The sequence below is a fragment of the Solanum verrucosum genome, unplaced genomic scaffold (genome assembly GCF_900185275.1).
Source record: "Solanum verrucosum unplaced genomic scaffold, falcon-dt-bn FXZP01000895.1, whole genome shotgun sequence".
Lineage (NCBI taxonomy): Eukaryota > Viridiplantae > Streptophyta > Magnoliopsida > Solanales > Solanaceae > Solanum > Solanum verrucosum.
Genome location: NW_026020252.1, coordinates 1 through 8,538, shown reverse-complemented (window position 1 = coordinate 8,538; position 8,538 = coordinate 1). Strand labels below are relative to the sequence as shown.

The 8,538-nt window shown below is 33.0% G+C and overlaps 1 pseudogene; it reads left to right on the top strand.

The window, feature by feature from the left end:
* Window positions 1-1,035: 1,035 nt before the first annotated feature.
* Window positions 1,036-6,670, top strand: LOC125833089 (putative late blight resistance protein homolog R1B-17; annotated as a pseudogene).
* Window positions 6,671-8,538: the final 1,868 nt, after the last annotated feature.

Genomic DNA, 8,538 nt, shown 5'->3' with positions numbered 1-8,538 from the left:
CCAAATTCCAAATTCTTATTTGGTGTAAAATTTGGTGTTTTGGAGCTCAAATTCAACACCAAATTTTACACCATTTTGGTGTGTGAATAGTGTTACAACCAAATTTGGTGTAACACTATTCATCACACCAATTCACTTTATTGAATATTTAATATTATTTCATTATACAAAAAATTTAATTAAACATTATATAAATTGTATGTTTAATTAAATTTCTTGTATATTTTATATAATATTGATTTTAGACATAAAAGTTAACTTTCTTTATAAATTAATCTTTCTATATATGACTTTTTAAAAAATTAAATTTATGTTAATTCTACTATAAATTATAATTGGATATAACTACAATTAACCTTCACAAAAATTAAAAATACAGACATATAAATTATTAAACAAATAATACAAACTACTTAAAAATAACCAAAAATAATAAACACTCAACCAAAGTAGTAATTGACATACATCAAATATTTTTATATCAAACGACTATAAAGAAAATAATATGAATTATATATGGTGAATGTTTTAGAAAAAAATTGTTTTCTGAAATAAGAAATAATAATATAATAATGAAGAGAGAAAAATATATTCATTTTAGTATAAAATTTGGTACAGTGAATTGGAATTGATTTACACTAAAAATAGTGTTAACACCAAGTTTAGTGTTTGGATTGGAGATGGCCTAAGGAGTATGTCAAATCAATAGTAGACAACTATTATCGGATCAAGGGAGTAATTCTCAATTGTTTTCAAGCTTTCCAACAACACCCATTTATTTTCAAGTTTTTCGACCAATGTGAACCTCTTTCCAACAACACTTAATTTGTTTTCTAGTTATTTATTCAAACTTTAGCTGTGATTGGATTATTAAATTGTTGATGTTGCTCCTAGTTGTATTATATTATATTAAGAAATAATACTAAAAGACTTAATTCAGAAATACAAAAGAGTCAACTTAAGTAAATATATTCCACATCTTCGTATACACAACTATGGCAGTATACTATTCTTCTTCATCAAATTAATTCTCAGAAATGGATCCGTTTTACGGGCCGCTGCATTAACCACGGCGGTGACAGCCACCGTGAGCCTTCTGGTGGAGAACTTGTCGCATCTTATAAGTTATAATTGGAAGTTGTATACAGGATTGAAGAAATCGTGTGAAGATTTGTTTGATGAAGTGAAGCGATTAAATGCATTCTTAGTCGATAACGCGAATCAGAGAAGCAATAGTACACAATGGGAGGTACTAGTCGATAAAATTCGACGTACAGTATATAAAGCAGAGGATGTTGTTGATAAATTATTGATTCAGGCCAAAGATAGACCAAGAGAGTAGTATAGCTAAAAAATTGATTCACAAAACTTACAAAAACAGGAATTTTACAGAGGAAATCAATGAGATACTTGAAGAGGTGAGGAAAATCCTTGATGAAAATCAACATTTGTTTGAGGCCAACCCAATGATTGATCATCATGCTGAAAAAGTTGTCCAGGAGGAACAGGTTCGTTTATGAAATCTGCACAAAATTTCAATGCTTATGCGATTTTTTAATTTTTGAGATCTCCAATCATTAAGCTGATTTGTTTTCAAGATTTGAATTCAGATCTTAATTATTAAGGGTGTGTTTGGCATGAAGGAAAATGTTTTTTTGAAATATTTTTCCAAAATACTTTTTTTTGTGTGGTGGGGGACGCGGGGTTAGAATATGGGATGGGGTAAATAATGAAATTTTAAAAAATTTAAAATATTTTTCCAAAATATGTTTTTTGTGTGTGGGGGGAGGGGGTAGGGATGGTAGGGGTTGGATGAGGTAAAAATAATTTATTTTTTTTTGTTTGGGGGGAGGGGGAGTTGGTTTGGGGGTAGGGGTAAAATATATTTGTAGTTTAAAAATAAAAAAAATAAAAAAAATGGTCGGGTACGGGGTACGGAGTAGGGTAAGAAAAAAAATATTGCAATTTAAGGATGAAGTAGAGTTTTGGAAAATATTTTCCTTAATTTTTTTAAATGAAGTCATTTTCCTTAAATTTGAGGAAAACAAGTTAATTTGGAAAACATTTAAGCCAACCAAACATGAGAAAATTGGAAAACAATTTCCAGAAAATATTTTCCTTCATACCAAACACGCCCTAAGATTGTTGGTTTTTCTTATTTTACAACCACTTAATGAGTTTCAATAAGTATGATCAGTGGCGAATTTAGAGCCAAAAAATAGGGCACCGGCACCCGTGGTCTATTCGTAAAATTAGATATTTTATATGTATATTTTTTAAGATTTTGTATAATATTATATTCTAGCACCTATACTACAAGAAGTCTAAATGGTCCACATGGTTAAATGTTAAGCTTTTGACCTTGAGGATTAAGGATCAATTCTCACTTCAATACATTTTACTTGGTGTACCCATATTCGAAAAATCCTAGATTCGCCTCTGAGTATGATGAGTAAGATCTATGATAAAGTCTTAATATCATTTAGATGTCTATTTAAGAATTTTTACAAAAGATGACAATTCACTATTACTCTATTTACTTTGACCTACTACCTGCAACTAACATTTTAGTCACAACTGCCACCACCGTCAATCAACACCACCTATCATCAACAACCACCATCCTCAGCCCAACCATAACCGCCAATACTGTCAATATACCACCTATCAACCACAATCAATATCGTTAATCTCCAAAATTAATTATCATTATCATTAGCCATCATTAGCCATCATTTGCAATCATCACTATCCTCAATCAGATTTCAATTATTTAATTAATCGGTCTGTTTTCATGATTTGAATTCAGATCTTAATTGTCAAGTGTGTTGGTCTTTCTTATTTTACAACCACTTAATGGGTATAATTGAGTAAGATCTATCACAAAGTCCTAATATCATTAAGACGTTTATTTAAGAATTTCCACAAAGATGACAGTTCACTGTTACTTCATCTACTTTCACCCACCATCCGCCATCCACAAGTATCATATTAGTCACAACTACCACCACCGTCAATCACACCACCTAGCATCCACAACCACCATCCTCAGTCCAACCACAACCACTAGTACCGTCAAACACCAAATTATTCGTCATTATCATTAACCATTATTTGCAACCATCACTATCAACCATTATTACATCCACTAATCACTATCGATAATTTCCACCATTGGTCAACATTATATATTGTTGACCTCCATCATCATTCACCACACCATTTATTATCAGTTATTCATTTACTATTAACTATCAACCGCCACCAACAACAACCACGGTTAATCACTACTGCCAACCACTATATGGTAAAGATATTGTCCACAACCACTATCATCACTGAACACTATCCAAAATTGACACACTCAATCACTATCGTTAGTTATTACCACCATCAATTGTCATATAAAATTTCATATTTTCTTGTAGTAAAAGATGGGGATTGAAAATATAAAGAGTAAAATAGACAATGCATAGAATAAGGGGTTTGAGGACATATTTTTCATAGTTGAGGGGGAGTTTGATTTTTAAAGCAAAATTGGGGATAGAAATAATATTCGCCCAATGTAAATATATGTACAACAATAATAAATTTGGTGACTACACAAATCCTAGCACCAGCATGCATCAGTCATCTCCTCAAGTACTAAAAAAATGCTAGAGCTCAGCCCACTAATTACAATCACTTGCTCTGAGGCGAACTCAAGATTTGAAGATTTCAGGTGCATCAATATTATCTGAACTCCAATATGAGCTTTAAGATAAACTTAAAAAAAAAAACAATAAAATAATGTTGTAGCTGGATTCGAACCTAAGTCATGTGTGTGGTTCCTCTAGCTTGTACCAGCAGCAAAATGGCAAACCTATACCCTTCATGGGTGCACGTTAATTATATCCTAATTTATGTCAGTTTCTCAAAATAGATATACACCTATACACATGATTTTTTCCGAAGTTAACGGGTGCATGTGCACCCCTTGCTCCTGCAACACCACCAGTCCATAATAAATACTTTTCTTATATTCGAAAATTATTTAGCTTTAAGGTGTGTTTGGTACAAAGGAAAATAATATTTTGTGGAATATAACTAGTTTTTTTTTTACTTTCTAACGGTAGGTGTGTAAGCAAAAATATGTTGTCCAAGATAATTTATATGTAATCTAGCAAATATTACGGTGATGGGACGGGGATCGAAGGAGACAATGAACTTCTAATGCTATTTTGTAACTTGTTTTCTACTCCACTAGAAAAAAAAACATTTTTCTAATTTTTAAGAAACCGTTTTCCCAGAAAAAATACCAATTCAAACATTTACCTGTCTATATTTGGATAGGCAGGTATACAATTTGACATAACACATTGAAAATGAACTTTCACACATGGATTGGCACATGATCATAGCTTATTTGGTACCTGTCTAGAATGTAGATAGAGTAATTTCTTGTTATGATATAATCAAGACAAGTACTCTTAATAACTTGTTTGTCCATATTAAAGGGTTCGTCATTGGAAAATCACGAAGTGGTTGGATTTGATGAGGAAGCAACAAAAGTGATCAATCGTCTGGTTGAAGGAGCAGAGTGTCTAGATGTTATCCCCGTTGTAGGAATGCCAGGACTTGGTAAAACCACACTGGCAAGAAAAATCTATAATGATCCTAAGATTTCGCGAGAATTTTTCAGTTACATTTGGGTTTTCATCGGACAATCAACGTGTGTAAAACGGGATATCCTTTTTAATATTCTGAAAGGGTTCACAAATTCCTTTGATGAATTCAAAAAACAAAATGAGGCAGACATAACTCAGGAAATACGTAAGCGTGTGGCTAATGGAGGTAAAAGTCTCATTGTCTTGGATGATGTGTGGGATCAAATGTTGTAGATTTTGTCAAGACAGTTTTCCCTGATAATAAAAAAGCCCACAGGATCATGATGACCACTCGACACGAAGACATTGCTAGATCTGTCAATAAATATCCCCACAATCTGAAATTTTGGATGGAGATGAAAGTTTCCAGCTGCTAGAAAAGAGAGCTTTTGGCGTTAGCCGTTGTCCTGTTGAGTTAGTAGAACATGGAGAAGCCATTGTAGCAAAATGTAGTGGAGTACCACTTACAATTGTGGTAATTGCAGGAGCTTTAAGAGGTCGTACGAGCGAAATTGATTGGAAGTAGTTAGGGAAAATGTGGGAAACACCTTATACAAGAAGACAAACTTCAGAGATGTGTGAATGTTGTGAGACTGAGTTACAATCATTTCCAAGAAAAAAAGGCTTGCTTCTTGTATTTTGGTGCCTTTCCTCAAGGATTTGATATCCCCGCTTGGAAATTGATTCGACTCTGGATTGCTGAGGGACTCATAATGTCCAGTTGTCGGGCAACGAAATTGAAGAGATAGCAGAGTATTATCTCAATGACTTTGCCAACAGAACTTAGTGATGGTTATGGGAAAGAGTCTAACGATCGAATAAAAACTGTCGTGTTCACGACATGTTACATGAGTTTTGCGTTGAAGAGGCTACTAGATTGGCTCTTTTCAAACAAGTATGTCTCACATCTGATCAAGACATACAAAACTCAATTACTTGTCGTCGAGTGTCTATCCAATCATCTGTTCCTCAAAATTTCATCTCAAAAAAGACAGTTGAAGAACATGTTCGGTCATTGTTATGTTTTTCCTCAAAACAAAAACAAGTTGACTTTTCTAACATCGACGTCAAACACATCCCTAACGCATTTCCACTTATGAGAGTCTTAGACATTGAATCCCTCAAGTTTAGTATTCCCAGGGAATTTTACCAGCTATTGCACTTAAGGTATATTGCTATCTCAGGTGATTTCAAGGAACTTCCTAAACTCTTCACTTCTTTCTGAAATGCACAAACTCTTATTCTGAATACTTCCAAGCCCACCCTTGATATAAAAGCTGACATATGGAACATGCCACGTTTACGCCATCTGCGCACCAACAAACCTGCAATCTTACCACCCCCTACATGTAGTAGTAGTAGTACAAATTCTTGTTTATTGCAAACTCTATCTCTGGTTACACCAGAAAGCTGCAAGGGAAATGTTCTTTCAATGGCTGGTAATGTCAAAAAATGAATATTGAAGGTAATTTGACGCCTTTTCTTGAAACTAGCAAGTGAATTTTTCAGCAATTTTCAAGTGCTAAAGCTCCTGGAAAGTTTAACACTGCTAAATGATGATAAGAGTAATAAATCTCTTCACTTCCGTCAGCATTCTCTGAATGTTTACCAAATTTGAAGAAGTTAACTCTATCAAAAACAAGGTTTGACTGGAACCAGGCATATAGATTGGGGCAGGTGAAAAATCTCCAGGTCCTAGAATTGAAAGAAAATGCATTCACAGGGCCGTCCTGGAAGATGGAGCCGGGAGGTTTCAAGAAACTTCAGGTCTTGTGGATTGAAATGGCAGATTTTGTGTCGTGGGAGGCATCGAACTGTCCCTTCCAAGACTTAGGAGCCTTGTCCTGATCTCCTGCCTTAACTTGAGGCTGTGCCACTTGAGCTTGCCGATTTGGATACCTTCAAGAAATGAACTGGACAACACAAGCAAAGCAAGAGAATCTGCAAGAGAAATAGAACGCGAGAAAAAGAAGAAGCAAGCTGATCCAGAAAGCGGCAAATTCAAGCTCACTATTCCCTACTGAAGCTGATTTCAATTCCACAAAGTGAAGTTGTTATAAGGTTAGTCCAATTCTCTCCATCTCGTATCATTAAATATTGAATAAGACATTTTTCAATAAGATTGCATCTATCCCTATAGTCTCTATACACAGAATTAGTAGGTAGCAGTATGTTGTCTTGTTGTCCGTTCATATCAGTAGTCATAGTATTGCTCCTATAGTTTCTTATCCTTCAATTTTTGCTACTATATGTTGTCCCTTATACCTCGATTATAGTAATGCTTGTTGTAGTTTCTGTGATGTTACTATCTGTTGTTGTTGTGTCTTGTACTTCATTTCTTTTCGGGACTCCTTTGAACTCTTTTTCCTTGAGCCAAAGGTCTATCGGAAACAACCTCTCTACCTTTGAGGTAAGGTTCCTCCCAGACTCTATTTTGTAGGACTAACTGAATATGTTGTTTATGTGGGTTTCACTTTGCTGAAACATTAAATTGGGCAACATTACTCTGTTATACTACTAATACAGAATTTAGGTGACTTTATATCAAACATAGATTATATTCAATTATTTTCGTGTTCATCACATTCCTCTCCTATGTTTTCTCTTATTTTCCTCCTTTTTGCAGGAGAGTATTGAGGCATGATGATGCATTTGCAGTCTCAGTTATCTGATTACTAGTTCCAATAAAGAAACTTGTTACAAGTATTGTTTGTTGATTCAAACATTTTCAAGTTTGAAATCATTTCCCCGGATGGTTCTGAGATGTTTTAAATTAATGTTTTGAGTGTTTTCTTTCATGTAAACTGTTTCGAAAGTTTTTTTGTGTTTTCTTTCAGTACTGAATAATTTGTTTAATCTGTAGTTAATATTTGGATATCTATGTATTGTTCAAAGACATGTTATTTGTTAGTTATGAATCTTATTTCGTGTGTAATCTCTCTGATATATGTCCCAATTGGCCTGAATCTGATGAAGAATAGTAACCGAATGTATTGGCCAAACGTCATTTTTTAAACATGGTCATCAATGGACAATTGACACTTTTTTCAGAACATGGTAGTTTCTAAAGTGAAGAAGGCAATTACCACTATTACTATTGTTGACATCCAATTTTGGACCTCCACAATATATATTTTCTTAAATTCCAAACGATTTGAAATAATTAGTTTTTATAAAGTTCGATTTTTTTTTTCAAGTTACTTTTAAGTATTTTTTTTATTTCTATGATTTTTAAGTAATATATATACTTTACATAATTATGTATATAATTAGTATATTTCATAAATATTCGAAAGTCATCTAAAAATAAATAAAAAAAATTTTGTTTTGTTTAAATATTTTACTAAGTAGTTTAGTTATATAATAGTTTGCATTTTTGAATTAATTATTTTGCAATGGAGTTAATTATTTTGTTTTGTTAATATTAAGAAGCTTGTAAATTAGTTATATTTATTTATCCTATTTGAAACTCTAGCCAAATCTACCAAAATTAAATCTTTTGATTATTTTTTAAATTCGTTTGGTTAAATTGTTAATTAACTCAATCTCAATTTTAGCCAAGTCTCACCAATTCATCCAATCCTTCATGAGACCAAGTTTGGGCCCTTCTTAAATTTCCAGCAAGCCCAGGCCCCATCCCGAATTCCTGCTCACTTAAGTAAGGAGGAATTGACATAGTTAGACAAGTGTTACATACAATTGACAACATATAGCCCAATATTAATTAGCAATTAATAAACAAATAAAAAATTGGCACATGTTAGCCTAAAAGTAATATATACATTTTCTAAATTATTTTTAAAATAATAAAAGATATTTAATATCATCTCTCTTCTAACTTCCAACCATTACTCCTTAAAACTAGCAAAAGATTATTTAGAATTATCTCTCA